The 17,671-nt window shown below is 55.4% G+C and overlaps 1 protein-coding gene across 11 annotated transcripts in view; it reads right to left on the reverse strand.

Annotated features, from left to right (window-relative positions):
- ADGRB2 (adhesion G protein-coupled receptor B2) overlaps nucleotides 1–17,163 on the reverse strand; it is a 103,125-nt gene extending 85,962 nt beyond the window's left edge. For 3 of the 11 annotated variants that reach the window (XM_043505940.1, XM_038377540.2, XM_038377541.2), the window contains exon 1: nucleotides 16,818–17,145. The gene's annotated coding sequence lies outside the window, so the exon portion shown is untranslated. Of the gene's footprint in view, nucleotides 1–16,817 lie in introns of all 11 variants that reach the window. The other 8 variants (XM_043505942.1, XM_043505943.1, XM_038377544.2 and 5 more) reach the window with 4 other exon arrangements.
- Between the last annotated feature and the right edge of the window lie 508 nt (nucleotides 17,164–17,671).

Consider the following 17,671-nt stretch of genomic DNA (forward strand, 5'->3'; position numbering starts at 1 on the left):
ATCACTGGTGGCTGCAGGTCCCAGCTAGCGCACGGCTGAAGCCAAGATGTTCCATCTTGTCTCGGGGCGCGTGCTGCAGCGTGACAAGGACTCTGGGCCCCGTGACCTCTGCGTTGTAACAGGACGACGCTGCATCACGCTACCCCTGCTCTGCATCAGCCGGGCGGTGCGCTGCGTGACCACGGCGTGACTGCTGCTAGTGACAGTGCTCGTGCTTGTGACAGTGACATGGCATCGCACGGCCCGTGCCCCCGGCTCCGCAAGGCCCTGCCGTGTAAGCAGCCGTGCTACGAGGCTGCTCCCCCACACCGTGCTGCGAGAGGAGACTCACCATGGTGTGATGCTGGCGCCCTGGGAGAGGAGAAGCCCACGCCACACGATGCCATGCCCTGACGCGCCCATCACAGATCATGCCTTTGACCCTCCAGGCAATGGCCGGGCAGGCCCCTGGTGGCTGGGGCTCTGGGCGAGAGCAGCTCAGGATAGGCAGATCCCAGGCTGAGCCTTGGAGCCTCCTGTCCCCGGTCGTGCCGTAGGCAGAGGGAACCTCAATGCAAGAGCTGACGAGGCAGTGACGTAGCCAGCTCCTCGTCCGACAGGCAGGCCGGTGCTCGGCCCCGCGAGCATGGGGAAAAGTGCTCCTTCGGGAGCATGATTCTCCAGCTTCCCGGCTCTTCATTTTCATTAGTTCCAGCAGAGCGAGCCCTGGACGTTTATTCTTCCTGACAGCTCCGTATTGGCACTGCCAGCGCCGATTCTGCAGGCCCTGCACAAGGCCCAGGACTGGGGGGGAGGGTCCCGGTGCAGGAGGCGGTGGGCCCCGCCCCCATCACCATGGAGGAGGGTGGGCAGAAGGGGGAGCCAGCCACGCTAGAATCGCTGGGAGGGCATTCACCAGGAGGGTCGCTTGAGAGCAGCAGCCGGAGATCTACCAAGTGCCCCTCCCCAGGGACCACGTGCACAAGTCCTGGCACTGTGCGCATGCAGCTGCCTGCAGCGGGCAAGGGGGTCAGCGGGGGGGGCTCTCCCCTTCGAGTTAGTGCTGATCCAATACTCCAGAAGAGCAGTAGGGGGCGCTGTGCGGATGGAGGCATCATCCATCCGGGAAGCACGCCGAAGCTCTGGGGTCTGGTGTGGTTGTTGGAGGCCCTGTGGCTCCTCAGGGAGCAGCACAAACGACTGCCCCCAGGCTGCATGCAAGGGGGGGGCTGCAGGCAGAACCCACAGGAAGGCAGACAGGCTAGGAGGACACACAGAAGGAGGCAGGAGCAGATATTAACTGAGCCACTAACCCAAACCTGGCCCATGCCCGACCTCTGCAAGAGGAAGACTGCAGCCTGGCTCCTCCTCGATGCCGTGGGGCCTGGCGTACCCCGGCCAAGGGCACGGCACAGAACAAACCACCCAGAAACAAATTCCTCTCCCACGTCTGGTGTCTCAGCTGGGAAAGCGGCACGAGACGCCCATAGCGAGCCGGTGCCCCTCCTGCGCCAGCTGTGAGTCACTCTCCCAGCCCTCGCTACCATCTGGCAGGGCTAGAGACCGGCAGCAGGGCCTAGCTGACTGTGCCTTGGCTGTTGAGATGGGCACCTGGGGGAGATCACGCCGTCTGAGGCTCAGCCCAGACAAGGCAAAGGTGGTCCAGGGAGGGAGGGGAAGGAAGTGAGGCATTCAGGCAGGAGGGCTCCAAGCTGGATTTTTTTTCCTCTGGAGACCCACGGTGGGCACCTTATCAATCGAAAAATAACCCAGCTCTTGAGCAAGGGCCTCTCACTGGCTAGCGTCTCTCCTCGTTAGGCGGTTGTCAGCCCAAGTCCACACGTGACACTTGGCAAAGCAGACCAGCTTCGACAGCAGGGATTGAGAGACTGACCCCAGTACAAACAACAGCTTGGGGTCAAGTCCCGCCTCCAGAGCCGCGATTCGAACCCAGGTATCCCAAATCCCAGGGGAGAGGCCCAGGCACTGGGCAAAAGGTTTTCACGCAGCACCTCTGCCTTAGCTTTGCAAATCAAGCCTGGAAAGTTTTTGTTTGGGTCCATCTCCACGGTTCTGAAACGCTTGCTTTTTTCGTTTCAGCCACACCAGCTTGGTGACAGTGACACGAGTTGGTGAAATGGTTCAGTCAAAACCAACATGCATTTTGCAGCGGAAAAATAAAATAAATAAATAAAAGGTTTTGGCCCCAAAAACCCTGTGCCCAGCTCTAGCGAGGCGCAAAGTGTAAGAGCCCATGCAGAAAACAACACACCACACACAAATCCGACCACCCTAACCCAACCACACATCCCCACACCCACTACACACACTAACCTAAGTACCCTTCTACAACCTCCCCCCCAGCAAACCCATGGGCACACACTCCTGTGTGTACTCCAACACATACACCCAGTGCAACACAATGTGGATGGCCTGCTCTCTGTCTGCGGCCAATGTGAGCATGCAGGAAGTGCTCTACCATTACTTTTGGAACATCAGTTCACAGCTGAGTTGGCCACAATACTTTATTTAAAAGGCAGAATTTACTTTGAAACTTTTTACAATTGGCAGCTCCCCGTTTTAGCAGGGGAAAGCTAATCTTTCCCAGCCCAGTCGGAATCAAAGCTCATAGAGTTCTCACTTGGAAGTACCAGTGAAGGAGAAGCCCATGGAGAGGCGCCAGCCTCATTTGTCAAATGCACAGCATCTACCCTCTGCACAAGGCATGCTGGGAACTTGAACCCACAGCCACTAGTATGAGGGGCAGGAAGGGCCATGCCCCCAGGCCACCCATGACTAAGGGCTTGGTCACATGGGGAATCTTATTAGCATAGCTCTAGTGCAATGAACTATTCTGGAATATCTCCCCATGCGGACGCTCTACTCCAAAATAATTACAGTACAGCATAATTATTATGCAGTAGTTACTTGTAACCCACTGATGGTGATCTCCAAGGAGAGGGGAGGAAAAATCCTTTTGCGTTTGATCTCACCCTGCAGTTGCCAGCTCCTGAGATATCTGGCGTGTTTCTTCTAGCCCCAGCTCTTGGATCACATCAGAATCTCAGGTTTCAGAGTAGCAGCCGTGTTAGTTTGTATTCGCAAAAAGAAAAGGAGTACTTGTGGCACCTTAGAGACTAACACATTTATTTGAGCATAAGCTTTCGTGAGCTACAGCTCACTTCATCGGATGCCCTTAGTCATGGGTGGCCTGGGGGCATGGCCCTTCCTGCCCCTCATACTAGTGGCTGTGGGTTCAAGTTCCCAGCATGCCTTGTGCAGAGGGTAGATGCTGTGCATTTGACAAATGAGGCTGGCGCCTCTCCATGGGCTTCTCCTTCATTGGTACTTCCAAGTGAGAACTCTATGAGCTTTGATTCCGACTGGGCTGGGAAGGATTAGCTTTCCCCTGCTAAATGCATCCGATGAAGTGAGTGTAGCTCACGAAAGCTTATGCTCAAATAAATTTGTTAGTCTCTAAGGTGCCACAAGTCCTCCTTTTCTTTTATTAGAATCTCAATTTGCATTTACAAAACAAAAACAAACAAAAGTTTGAAACGTGTGCATTTCAAACTAAGTTACTCTTTGGGTACCTCCAGCTGACTGCACAGGCTGATGGGGAGATAGGTGGGCAGGAAGCTGGATTTAGATTGTAGACTCTTTGGGGCATTGTCTGTATCATTTACCGTATGTCCGTATAGTGGAGCTCTGAGGGACTGGCACATCGCAGGGTCCTAGAGCCCAGGCAATGAAACGCAATGACATACCCCCGCAGCCTGAGCCCCGCAAGCCCAAATCGGCTGGCACGGGCCAGCTGCGGGTGTCCAGTTGCTGTGTAGCCATACCCCGAGCCAGCTGCAACCTCTAGGCAATTCTCCAATGTCAACAGCAGCAGCAGGTAGGAGCGGCCTCGGCAGGACTTGCACATTTTTGCCCACACATGCACACCCACCCCTGCATGCCCCCCCAAACATGCTAAGGAGAGTACAATTGCAGAAGGGGAGACCTCACTTTTGTGGGTAAAAGCTGCCCCCACAATTTAATTGGGTTGCAAAGTCCTGTGCTCGCATCTTCTGCCACCAAACAGAGGGTGCCAGTCGGGTGGCTGGAGATGCGATCCCTTGCATCTGCAATTCAACCCTCCAGATTCAACAGGCACCCCTCCTTCTCAAGCACCCCCCCCCCACTTTCCCTGAAGCCGCTACCTCTCCGGACCAGCCATGAGCAGCAGGCAAGGGAGCGAGAGCCCAGCCTGGCCTGGCTGTGAAAGCGCCGGTTTTGTAGCGATAATGGGAAGCTCACTCACAGGGCGGAATGTGGGGCACAGGAGACTCATTTTCTGTATATATGTGTAAAGAATCCATTAAGGACCTGGGGCCCCCGGCGGGATGGCTTCCCATCTCCACTCCGTGGAGCGGCAGAGAGAAGCAAGTCGGACGGGGACACGCTATGCCCTTTGCAGAGGCCTCCCCGGGCCTCAATACAGCATAGAAGCATTTCTGCATCCTGGCGGGGCACAAGATGCAGTCTCCTCCCCTGGCCCCAACGCCCCTTCCCACAATACTACAGCGTGAAGCAGCACATAGCCACCCTCCGAAAGTACCCAATTGCCAAACTCCCGACCCTGCCTTGATACAGTCGCTGTCAGCCACCAAGTGCCTTGCACACTGTACCGACTGCTGTACGCTTCACCCATTGCGGAAATGCAGCAACCTCTGGGGTGGGACGTGGCAGCTCTAACAGCACACAGCAACGCTACCCAACCGTTTAGGACAGGAAGGGAGAGGAAAATGGTATCTCTTTGAAACCATGCTGGCCATTTTGACAACCAGGGTGTAGTTATCCAAACGGGCCATCATGGTTAACGCCCTCTGCTCCTGCCAAATGCATCCTGGGCTCTTTAAATCATCTCATCCTAACCTTGGTTTTCGATCTCTCCCAAAACTACAGTGCGGTATCGCCGAACAATGGGCTGGGTCAGCGATAACTCAGAGGAGAGTGCCCCCTGCTGACTCACCCCCCCTCCCCTGCAGCACTTTGCCGCCTAGCACCATACTGGGGCATGGTGCTTAAGACGGACTCAGAGGAGAGGACAAACCCTTGCCAAGCCACCCACGCCATCTTCACTGCAGCTGGTTCTCCCTGATCTAAATCCTCCGAGGCTGCTCAGCTTGTAACATCGGAGGAAACTGCAGCTGGAGGTGGAACAGCAGCAGGTAAAGCACAGACAAAGGTCAGAGATCAGAGAGCCCCAGCAGGGCAGCTGAACATCACCCCGCCCAGGGAGATGATGTCCGATCCACACCCAGGGCCCTGGTAAGGAGCCTACAAGGCAGCAGGAGAAGAAGAGGATTTATGAAGCCCCAGACTGCCCCTTATTTCTGGGGTTTCCTTGGCAGCCCCACAGCATGTACACAGTGACACTGGAGGGGTCACCAGCAGGCGTCCGGGCCATGGAGGGCACAACTGGAAGCGGGAGGTGAGCAGCAGCCAGGGCTGGATAATACGTGGCAATTACAAACCACAGGGCTTTAGCAGCTGACGCCGTGAACTGTAACAAGAGACTATCCCATTAGTGTGGACGACAGGCAACTGGGGAAATCAGCTCCACAGCGGCCTGGAGATCTGGCTAAGAGCCTTGGCAGGAGGGACCCATGCACTGTAGGGAGGGAGGCCTGTCCCTTTAAGGCGTCCAAAATGAAGGGACAGCTAAAAGGCCACCCAAACCCCTTCCCCAGAGGAAACCGACCGGCAATCAACTCAGATGCTGCATGAACATTCCCAGTCACTTCCAAACGCTCTACATGGGCCAGAATCAGGCCAGGCATAAGTGGACACAAGTCTGCTGACCTCCAGGAGCCAGACCCCCGTGCTGGTGTAAATCAGGGGTAGCGCCAATCATTTCACTGGAGTTACACTGATTGACCCTAGCGGAGGATCCTAATCAGGCCATATGGGTAAAAAGCACCTGCCCATTTGAGACTCTCTCTCCGAGCTGTGCAGCATGCCATCTATTAAACCAGCCCAGCCTGCAGACTGACCAGAGCAGCAACGATCTGAAACTGCTGCCAACCTTCCTGACCTTCGACATCCCCGTAGCATGAAAATTGATGCTCTCTTTCTGTCCCCCCAATGGTGTGAAGCTGAGTGGCTCAGAAGGCCACCAAACCTGGCTCCTTCCTGGAATCAGGAGGAATTCCCAAACACTGGTGGCTCCTCACAGAAGTGCCGGCAAACTTGCTGGCTGCCTCGCGATCACAATTCATGTCAGATCTTTCATTCTGCTTTTGTCCCTCTCATTTCCCATTGCGCTATAGAGCCAGTTTAGGGTTGGGGGGTTTTAATTAAAAAACGCATTTAAAAAGCCAAGAAAGCGATTGTGTAAAACTGGCTTCCTGGGGTTCCTGCTTTTATCCTTGTGCTCTGGCAATTTCAGAGCAAATCTGTGGCACACGGCTTGAAGATCAAAAAGGTGATTTTTTTTTGTTGCCGTCACAAACTCAGCCGGATGCCTGGATTCCTTCTACCATCTAGGATGTTGCCACTGACAAAGGCTCAGCCGTCAGAAGTCGGCTGCTCCTCCCTCGATGATGCGCAAAGCGAATGCCCAAAAACTGGGCTGGGAGCATTGCAGCACACACAGGAAGACCAGGTTGCCAGCCTAGAATTTATTAATTATTTGTATTTGCAAAAGATCTAGATATTCCAGCCGGGATCAAGGTCCCACGGTGCTAAATACAGAATATCCAACCCAGATAAGAGGTGTGGGCTCCTCACTGCTACCCCAGCCGCCTCTTTCAATCCTGGGTGCCAACAGTCGGTACTGAGGCACTGGGCCTGATTTACCAGCTGCACGTTGCACTGAAGGTGCCGTGCAGGGTCCGGCACTTCTGAAAGCCTGACCATCGGCTTCAGGGCTTAAAGACAGCACCCGACTGCCACATGTCTGAAGCTCATGGGACAGTGCAACCGGTAGCTAACGCAGGACTTGACGGCACAGGGGAACATGTACGCTGGGGGGAAGGTTCTTGTTTGACATCGATGGGCTGCCTGGGTGAAATGGATGGGCTGGATGTGGCCCCTTCAACGCCCCTTTGTCGTGGGACGGTGTCCCTCCCACACCCAGCCTGCAGGCTCCGTTCTAGGGGTGCTACATGGCTGAGGTTTGACCCAATACAACCTATCAGCAGCCTCATCTTCCGTTTGCAGATCTGTCCCATGGAGATGGCAGGTCCCAGAAGGCAGTGCGCTGCTAGCCCGGCTGGCCAGAATCATGACCAACCATTAAAAGCCTCGCTTCTAATCCCCACCCTCCAGCTCTGCTACACGACCCCCGGCCTGTGTATCGTAAAGGACGGTGGTAAAGCGCCCGTTAAAACATTGTGCCCTTGTGCAGCACCCAGGATCTCAGCGGCTACCCCTCTTTAAACCCATTTCATAGAAACCAAGGCACCCAGGGCAGTGATTTGCCCAAGGTCACACCACAGCTCAGTGGCAGAGCCGAGTACAGCCCCCAGGAGCCCTGACGTGCCATCCCCACCGCTAGACCATGAAAAGTTACTCGCCTGGACAAAGGACATCCCACACAAAACGCAAGAGTCACCTCCACGCACACAAAGTCTCCCTTCGCCAGGGCACTGCACTCGGCGGCTGGGCAGGCTGCCCGCAGGGTGGGTGCAGAGAAGAGGCTGCCCGCCACGTTGCAACGTGAGAGGCAGCTGTAGCAGGGCTTGGCAAAGGGACCTACCCGTCAGCTGGTGCAGAATTTGAACCTCCCGGCCGTGGCCCAATGCAGCACCCGCCTCTGGAGTCTGCAGGCACCACTGAGCGACTGGCTGCGTTCGTCTCAATGAGGCGTTCGCGCCAGCCCACCCAGGTTCACCGCTGCAGGTCTAGGGCTCCACAAATCACAGCCCAGCAGGAGCTAAATACCCTCCCCCACTTCCAACCCCCTGCAAGCACCAAGCACTGAGAGAGGAGCGGGAGGTTTGTCGGGGCATGGCTGGGCATGTCTCTCTCCTCTCAGCCCTGGGCGCTAGGGGTGAAATTCAGCCCCATGCAGGGGGCAGCACCAGGGCTAGGCCCAAGGGACCTCGCCCTAGCAGGGCTTATGTGGGCAGTAAAAGGTGCATAGGCCTCATGCTGGCCCTGTGCCCGGGGTGAATCCTTTCCTCGGAGTCTGCGGCAAAGCCGTGAAGGCCCCTGCATGCTAAAGGCTCGGTGATTCTCCACTTGGATGAGAAGCCGTCTGGGCCCTCTCCAGAAGCACAGCAAGGATCACGGCACAGTATGGCCTGCAGCAGCCACCACCATCCACCTCGTCAGCACTCAGCTCGGAGGAGAACTGGGCGGATCGCCTCGGGGCCAGCAATTCAGGAGGGGGCTCTCTGCCCCGGAGAGTCCCTGCCGCTGACCCCAGTGCCCCACTACATTGCCAAGGGGCACTCGATGGCATGGAGGGGGACTTGTCATTGCCTTACGTCGGTACTTCCAATGCCCCAGAGCAGTGCTGGGAAGACGCCGTACAGCTGGAGGCGTCATCTTCTGGATGAGACACAAACCAGGAGTCCTGACTACTCCGGGACGTTAAAGCTACCACTGTATTTCCCCCCAAGCATCAGGGTGCCCCCGTCAAACTCCTTATTCTAGCTGTCTATGTTCTCCTTGCCGAAGCTCTGCATCATGCACGCCCCCTTCCCTAAAATCCTGGAGGGAAACGCAACCTTCCAGGAGATGAATTAGGAGGCAAGATGCCAAACTGGAATCTCAGCAGCAGGGTAAAAAGATCAGGGGATGCTTCTGTTTACACACAAGTCTCTTGAATATCACACCCATATTGCACTTACATTGGTGTAAATCCAGAGTAATGCTACTGACATTAGCAGAGGTTCAGCAGCATAAGCATGATCAGAATCTGGCCCATGATCTTTTAATTACATAGTATAATGATCTTCAGTGACATAGTATCTAACCTGCCAATGGAAGCCAAAGCTCTTTTCAGACTAAGGAATTTCATCACCTGATCCTGAAACGCAGCCATCTCTGGGGTGGAATGGCAACAGCTGTTTTATAGCCACACACATGGATGCTAACTGGGGTTTTAGGATAGAAAGTGCAAAAGAGTCTATCCACCTGAAACTGCCTGGTGGCTTTAGGGAGGCACAATGTAATTACCTAGGAGGGTGAAAACCCCAACGGCAGCAAAAAGTGCCATGGGATCTTTAACGACCACAAGTAGTCAGGCTGACCATATAAATCTTATCTTTAAACAAAAATAAACCACAATTCTAGCAGCGTCACGCAGGGCTGACTCAGACAGAAGAATGCATCATCAAATTATTTGTCATGCAGGTGCATTAACTCTCCAGAGATCTCCTTCCAGGTGGAGAGAAACCCAGCCCTTCTGAAACCAGTTAAAGTCTCTGGGGTTCATCTCTCTTGAGGGAAGATGTTAAATACCTGCCTCACACATGATTATTCCCAGCTGCAGCATGGGAAGCACAGAAGACGGCTTCTTCCGGCTCAGCCTGCACAGAGGTTCCCTAACGCTTCCCAACAAGAGATGACACCTTCGTCCCATGTAGGGGCAGTTGTGACTACAGAGGCCTCAGTCAGGGTTTGTTATTCACGAGGTTTTTTTTTGGGGGGGGGGAATAAAACATCCATAGGAAACCCAAAGTTAACTCCGCAGCAATTAACCTTCAGCTTGCTGGGATTCCCCCAACCCTAGGGACTCGGATCAGGCTGCACATGGAGCCCCTGGGTTCATTTCGATTTCTCTGGACTAAGGCCGCATTCAGCACTCTGGGTGCTTCTGACAGTCTTTGAGAAACATAGGTACAAACAAACAGATCCATCAAAGTCAAATCACACAGATATAGAAAAGTTAATTAGACCCCCATACCTCCAGGCTGCCCCACTGTCATTCCCCAGCACTCCTTATGGCACAAAGAGTTTGTCAAGAAGGAAGGTTCTGCAGCATTTCCTGAAGACAGACAGATTTCCAATTCCCCCAGTCTCCTCTGGAGGTTCATTCCACGGCCGGATGCCCCGGAACAAGGACGTTTTGTGCCCAGCTTTCATGCCCTTCATCCCGTGCTATAAACATCTGATCAAAGCGAAGACTAACAGAAATGCATCCAGGATGTTTTTCTTTAAAAAGGTCAGGGGGAACAATTTAAGGAGACGCCACCAATGTGAAAGTCTGGAAACTGTACGTCTCCTCTTGTTACCAGTGTCTCCAGAGAGAGGGGAGAAACTGGGTAGAGCAAATCTCTCTCCAGGTTGTTTTCTTGTGCACCGGACAAGTCAGATTTACTGCACAGGCTCCATGTCTGCAAACACATACGTAACTTTACATGAGTGAGTTGCCCCAATGAGCTCAAGGACACAACTCGTGTGCTACAGGCCTGCATACTGACACCATTTGTCCAACCAAAGTCAACAGGACCATTTGAGTAAAACGCTACTTATGGTATCAGAAACTCCCCTATTTGCAGGATCGGGGTCAGAGTCAGCTAGAAAGGGAGACCTGGATAACTAAAAAGGCCCATATAAACATCTCCACAGGGAGCAGAAAAACCCTTATAATAAAAATTAAGGATTTAAAAAAAAAATCAGGACAGACTGTACCCAATAGGTTGAGTCAGACGCTGGGGTTTTTTCTCTCTCCCAAACCGACTCATCTAAAAAAATCCCAACACTTATTTCAACAATGACCCTTGAAAGCAGACATTTTCCTGCAGTGACTGCAATCCAAACACTGTATTATTATTAATAATAATAATGATGATTTTATATTGCGGGAGTTCCTGGCACCGAGTCATGGACCAGGTCCCCTTTGTGCTAGGGGCAGAGCAAACACAGAACGCAAAGATGGCCTCTGCCCCAAAGACCGACAGCCCCAACAACTCAGCCGAGGCCTTTCCAAAGATTTCAGTGGGAGATGCATTGGATCCTCTAGGGAGCAGAGGAGACCCTGAAAGTGAAACTGACTTGCAACAAAAGGGAAACTGAGCACTCGGTTCTCATTCAGCAAAGCAAAAAGCTTTTAACCTGACAGTGTTCTTTTAAAAGTGCATATAAAATATATGGCCCATGACATTTCCTAACATACAGGCCACTAGGGACCAGGGCATAAATAGCAGGAGATGATTAATAGTCCTTTTACATTTACACAGAGCCTTTCATCCTGACGGATCCCGAACGGCCTTGGCAGAAATTGCTTCACCCTCCCCACTGAATGCAGCCACCTGGGGTGGAGCACTCTGGCTGTTTAAGACTTCACAATGCTACTACAAGACAGGAAGTGAATGTGCTTTTGGTGGGCAAGAAGTGCGACTCCCTGGGTGCTTGGAAAGCACCTGGCACCGTCATCCTGGCTGTCCAAAGGTAACAGGAGGAGAACAAAGCTGTTCCCACTGGCCCATGCATACCAGCCTTTCCTACAGGGCTGAGTTTCCAAACCCTTGATTTCCCCTCCCTCCAGCACAATTTTAAAAAACTCCTGCCCAATTGTGTGACTACCACAGACGGACCTAAAAACTCTCTGCTGCTGGCATCAGACCAACAATCATAAAGAGCCTCTATATGGTGTAATTACTGCTCCTGGCCCTGGTGAACCAAATCCATCTCTGGAGTGACTCCATTGAAACCACCGGCAAACCTGGCCCAGTGTCTCCAATTCTCACAGCCTGAAGCCATCTCCAGAACTGCAACATCCCTCCCTGGGGAGAGTGTGTGTGTGTGCACATGGTAGGGAACAACACCTGCTGTGGGGGTTCCAGCAGGAACCGTAGGATCTCCATGGTGCCTGGAGACAAGTGCATGCTTCCTCTCTCTCTCTCATCCCTTCCTCTCTCACTCCCCCACTCCCTCTGGCTTCCCAGGCATGCTGCCACCACCCTTCCTGAGCAATGCATCCCGGCAGCAAAGCCAAGCGGTAATTAATGGCACTGTTTTGCCAATCACTGGATCAGACTCACTACCACTGGCAAGCACAGGGCCTTTTTATTTATTTTACTTGATGGCTGTTGGTAAAACTCCACTCCGAGCGCGAGGCCGGGAGCCGGAGCGATGAAATCCCCTCCAGGCTTAAGGACTACTCTCTGCCAGAGAACACTCCATTCGTCCCTGCCTCCCACCCGGTGTAATTTACAGGTGGGGGGCAGGGGGTCCATCTAACCAAGAGTGCATAGCAGGGATCCAGGCTAGCAGGAACTGTATAAAGTGGCTGTTCTCTTTGTTACGCAGGAGCCTGATAACCTCTCTCTTTCTGTGTCTCCAAAAACACCTCCCTTGGTTATCTTCCCAGCCTTCTTTGTCACTACAGGACCTCAGGTCAAGGCACTGAGGAATTGATCCAAAACCCACAGAAGTTGATGGAAAGATTCCCATTGACTGTTGGCCCCGGAACAGCGGAACCTGCTCGCTGCATCAGAGTCATTCCCAAGCTACTAGTTGATGTCTGGGCTAACCATGCCTGGAGCTGACCAACACCCAAGCTGAGCTGCAGAAGAGAAAAGAGCCCACAGCACCCCTCGGATTGGATATTTTGTAGACAGCTCCGTGTTCCACATCCCAGTCTGGTCACAGCACTGACCAAAAGCCCCTCTGATGAGCTATTCGGCGGCGTGCACAAAACAGGCTACACCCAACTGCTCGGTCAAGTTCTGACAGGACATCAAGAAAGCAGAAGGGGACAAAGGGACAAGATGGTAAGGCTCTGGCTCTGCCCATAGCCTGCTGAGTAACCTTGGGCAAGTCACTTTGTTGTTCTGTGCCTCGGTTTCCCTACCTATAAAATGGGCATAATGATGAGATTGACATCCTTTGTAAAGTGCTACTGATCCGAAGCACTCTGTAAGAGGTAGGTGTTATTACTTTTAATAAGTTGACAGCTCAGATGCAGTCCTGTTCCCATTAGATATCTGTCTGGTGGCTGATATGAAATGGGTTTGCTAGGCCGCAATCCAGATTCCCCGTGACGAGATGTCTGCATCAGAAAAAAACACCACCACAGAAGGCCAAGGGCCAAACGGGATCCGAAGGCTGCACCCTCCTCCCACCCTAAATGGGGTCCCCCGCAGGGAGGAGGGCCAGGGTTGCAGAAGCTCCTCACTACTTTTAGGAATTAACCCCTAAAAACAATCAGTCGGGCAGAGGGGAAGAGACACCATCCAGGACTAACACCCCCCCCAGCTCCTCTGTGGTCATCCTCCTCACCCCAAAATCGCACCATCAAGGTCATGCTTCACCAGGGGCTCGATTTCTCCTGGGGCCAGATGCCAAGGCAATGGGCATGTGCCCACTGCATGCACAGGTGGATGCTGAGAATAAGCCACACAAAACCCACTCACCTTGTCAGCCCCCGGCTCAAGCCCAGCTCAGGGAAACGAGCACACGCACACATCTTAGGACAACACCCCACTGGGCCATGAGGGGAGACAAATCACAGAACCAGAGATCTGCTGCCGCCAGCCTCCAGTCAAACCCACCCAAGCCAATCACCTTCTGGGACAAGGGTAGGAAAGCCAGCCAGCTAAGTCCCTGGTGGCTCGGGTATCCCCACACAGCAGGGTTACGAACCACATTCATAATCCAGGCCACATGCTCTGTCGCGTCGCACGAGCTTCTGCGAGCATCACAGCGCTGGGCGAGGAAGCCACGCATAATGCGACCACATCGGGAGATGCTGCCTGCCAGGCTGGATTCTGACTGCGCTTCATGTCCACCCAACTCCTCCGGATCTCCGCATCCCCCATCCCCATCAATTCCGGATGCACAGATGGCACATTTCTGCCAAGATGTTGCTACTGTCAAGGGGGGGGGGCAAGAGGTTGGTTTAAAATATTCACATACACACCCCGAACCTTTCGCCGATGGGGTTTCAGCCTCCCATGCTCTGCCACTGCTTAGCTGGGCTGCATGATCCACAGGGCAGAGCATAATTAATTCCACATCCCCTTATCTGTGCAGAGTGAAATGATCTACTAAGAAGCACCGTACAGGAGTCCGAAGATGTGAGTAACGATCTGCTTTTGCCTACGGCAGCGCTCCCCTTCGGGCAGAATTCCCCCTCCCCACCCCACATGGAGGGGACGTCCTCTCCAAGAGCAACAGCAAAGTGCACAAGTGTCCTTTCCCTGACTGCACAATTACACTGCACATCCCAAGACACGTCAATGACTCCAGTGAGCTCGCAGCGGGCTGGGAAGCGCTGGCACAGAGAGCATTCAAATCTGACCTAGAAAACCAAAGGGTCGCTCAGGCAAGACATTAGTAAGTGTCCCTGCCGCAAAGCAAGCGGGAGCAGTGAGCTGTCACGGTCCTTGCCCTCTGACACAGGCATGGTTGGGCTGGAAGGAATACAATCATCTGACGCTGCAACAAGTTACTGTCTTTAAACCAAACAGTGATCGATCTGCACACAGGTCCAACTGCTCTCTGCTATCAGCTGCTCCTGGAAAGAGAACTCCCTCTCCGCTACCCATCCCTGGCCCCTCTTTACACTGCTTACATAAATTCACCATACACATATGCACGGACACACACACCGTGCATGCACGTGTGGCAATATGCCTGCATACACACCTGACAACATGCCCACAGACCCAGTATCACACATGCCCATGGTGCCCAGAGAAACGGATCCAGCCTTACAGACCCAATGCTCACAAACCCAGGAATGCACCCCCCCCACCTCCCCGCAACACATGTACCAGCCAGACCTAGCCAGGCATTTGCACCCTGATGCTAGTTCAAAGGGACCCAAGCACACCTGCCACATCAAACAGAAAGGCTGTATGTCCATACTACAATACACACACTCAGATACACCTATACCCTGGTGCTAGGACAGACCCTGCAAAGCACACTTACACACTACAGCAGTGCAAACAGGCCCAGCAATGCACCTGCCTGCCAGTGCCTATGCACCCAGGAACCTAAGTGCACAAGAGCAGAACCCACAAATCCAACCTACAGGCTTCAAAAGACATAGCCCCAGCATCGCAAAGACATTACCTGCCAACAGGCAATGAGTTGCACGCACTAATTCAGCCCTGGCTGGAAACGAGTGCATCTCAAAGAACATTTCCACCCCTACATCAGGGCTGACCTTGTCCCATGTTGTGCCAGCGTATTAAGAGCAATTCCAGCACACTTTCAGCCTCGCTCCAACTCACGTCTCCACACATGCGGCGGGACATGGCCCCACACCAAAGCACGCCGCACCAACGCACACCTTCCCCCCCCCCCCCCCCGCCGTCCAAGCACGAGCATCCAGGGAACTCCCGACCCAAGCTGTGTCAAACCCCCGCTCCCTCTTATTCTGGCTGACGGGCCACAGATGGTTCATCTGGATCGGGAGCCTTTACACCCCCCCCCAGGCGGCTTGCGTTCAAAACAGAAATGCACCCGATTGATATTTGTAATGAGAGCCCTTCCAGATGGGCAATTCTGGGCAGCCAGAAAAGTCAAATCAAATCAAATCCCCATGCGGAGCGGAAGGTGCCATCTCTCGGGGCGCCCCTAGCAGGAGCCAGAGAAGCCTCTTCGACAGAAAATTCGCCCAACGCGTTGGCATTGTAGGTTTGGGGGCTGTAGAGAATCGCGAGTCGGTTTCAGGGCCGGAGCATGGCCAGCGCAGGCGTCACTCCCCCCGCCTCTCGACCTCCCACCTCCTTGAGAGTTGGCCCCTCCACGTTCTGCCCCCCGATGGGAACCAGGAACCCCCCCCCGCATGAAAAGAGAGGGCCACGCATCTCACCAGCTGCCTGCTCGGAGAAGGGCAGCGTGCGGGTGGCAGCCTCCACGGCGAGCCTCCTCCGCTCCTGGGGCCGCTTCACCCCATTCAAACTTCCCCACCTCACGAGTCAGCCGCCGGCCCTCGGTGAAAATGGGGGGTGGGGGGGGATACTGTCGCCGAGCCGCGCCATAAGCAAGAATCCTTCCTTGTCTCCCGGCCCCCCCCCGCCCCTCCCCCGGCATTTGCAACCCTCGCCGAAGAAAATCCGCTCGGCCGAACGTGCGGACGATGAAGATGGGGCCTCAAAAGGCCACCCCCGGGGGAAGTTCTCTGCGGGTTGACCCACACCGATTCCCCCTCTCGCTGCGTTTGCGTGAAGAGAATGACCCCCCCCCAGGCCTCCCTACACACACAAGTCATTGCAAATAAAAATCAGTATTGCTTTTTCGCATTGCATGAACCCTGGAGGGGGGGGGAGAAGGGGAAGGCGGCTTGCTGATGCAAAGAGGACGGGGAAGCCAAGACCTGAGCACGGATGCAGCAGAGACAGCGAGGAAGAAGACCCGCGCCAGTTGCAAGCTTCGCCTTCCCAAACAAGCGGGGGGGGGGGGGAGAGTCTTTATTACCCGCAACCCCCTCCTCTACACCCATCGGCCCGTCCTGCGGGGAAGCGGAGCTGCGAACTGCCACCGCTCAAGGGAGCCCACTGGACACGCCGCCGTTTGGGGTTTGGAAAAGGCAAAGGAAACCTCCACCCCACTCAGTCCAGGGCACTGGGGGGGGGGTAGGCTTTTGGAAGTAAACTGGGGGGGGGGGCGGGGGGCTCCCGCTGTCTGCATCCCGGCGAGTCCTTCCGCCCCCAGTGCCCGGGGAAGGGCTGGAGAGGGAGAGGACCCGGGGGGCGGGGGGGGGGGGTTAATTCCGCCATAAATCACAGCAGCCTCCAATTGCGATCATGTCCCAGTTGAGTAGCAGGCGTGATGGCGGACGCCTGCTGTCTGGAGGGGGGTGTGGGGGGGGGGCGCACAGTTTGGTGGCATGCCACCGAGCATTAACTCTTCGCAGCCCGCTGCCCGGGGGCCCCGCTCACCTGCTCTCTGCTAGCAGTACTTTAAGCCCTTGCAAGGCGAGGCGCCCGAGCCGCTGAAGTTTGCCATCCCTGAGAGCCAGCCTGTGCCTGCAAAACGGGGGCGGGGAGGAGGGGGGGGGAGAGAAAAGGTCCCTGTTGAGGAGGGCTCCGTGCGCTGCAACTGCTCTCTCCGATCTTCGCCCCCCCCCGCAGTGGGAAATGGGGGGGGCGGCGCAATTAACCCCCAAAACAAAACCCCTTCTCCGGACAGGGGGGGTCTCCCCCCCCCCCGCCGCCACTACTGGCCGCGCGTCCCCGCCGGCTCCCCGCGGCAGGAGGGGGCGGCTGCAGCCGGAGCCCGCCCGCGGCGGGGGAGGGGGGGGGCTCCTCGGGGCGGCCCGGCTGCGCCCCTGGCCCCGGCTCCCTGCAGCAGGGCTGGGTCGGCGCGCGCGCGCGGGCTGGGGAGCTCGCGCCGGGCGCGGGGCCGGGGAGCTTGCGCGGAAAAGGGAAAAAAGGGAGGAAAAAAAAACCCGGGGGGGGGCGGGGTGGTGGTGATGGGGGGGGCGAGTCCCAGGCTTTAAGGAGGCCCCGGGCAGCTCGCGGCAGAGCCGGGGGGGGGGAGATACTTGCACCCGGCTGGGGCCGCTGGGCTCCTCCTCTCCCGCTGCTCCCTGCCCGGCCGAGGGAGCAGCGGGATTTAAGGTGCCCCTGGCATGTTGGCCGCAGGGGGGGCGGGGTCCTTTCCCCATCCCTCCCCAGCCTGGTTCCTGACAGGCTCTGCCCCTAGATAGGCCTAGATGGGGGGGGGGCGCCGCTGTGTGGTGTGAGCCGCGGGGGTGCGCCCAGGTGTGGGGCCCGGGGGTCTGTGCCCATCC

The sequence above is a fragment of the Dermochelys coriacea genome, chromosome 19 (assembly GCF_009764565.3).
Source record: "Dermochelys coriacea isolate rDerCor1 chromosome 19, rDerCor1.pri.v4, whole genome shotgun sequence".
NCBI lineage: Eukaryota > Metazoa > Chordata > Testudines > Dermochelyidae > Dermochelys > Dermochelys coriacea.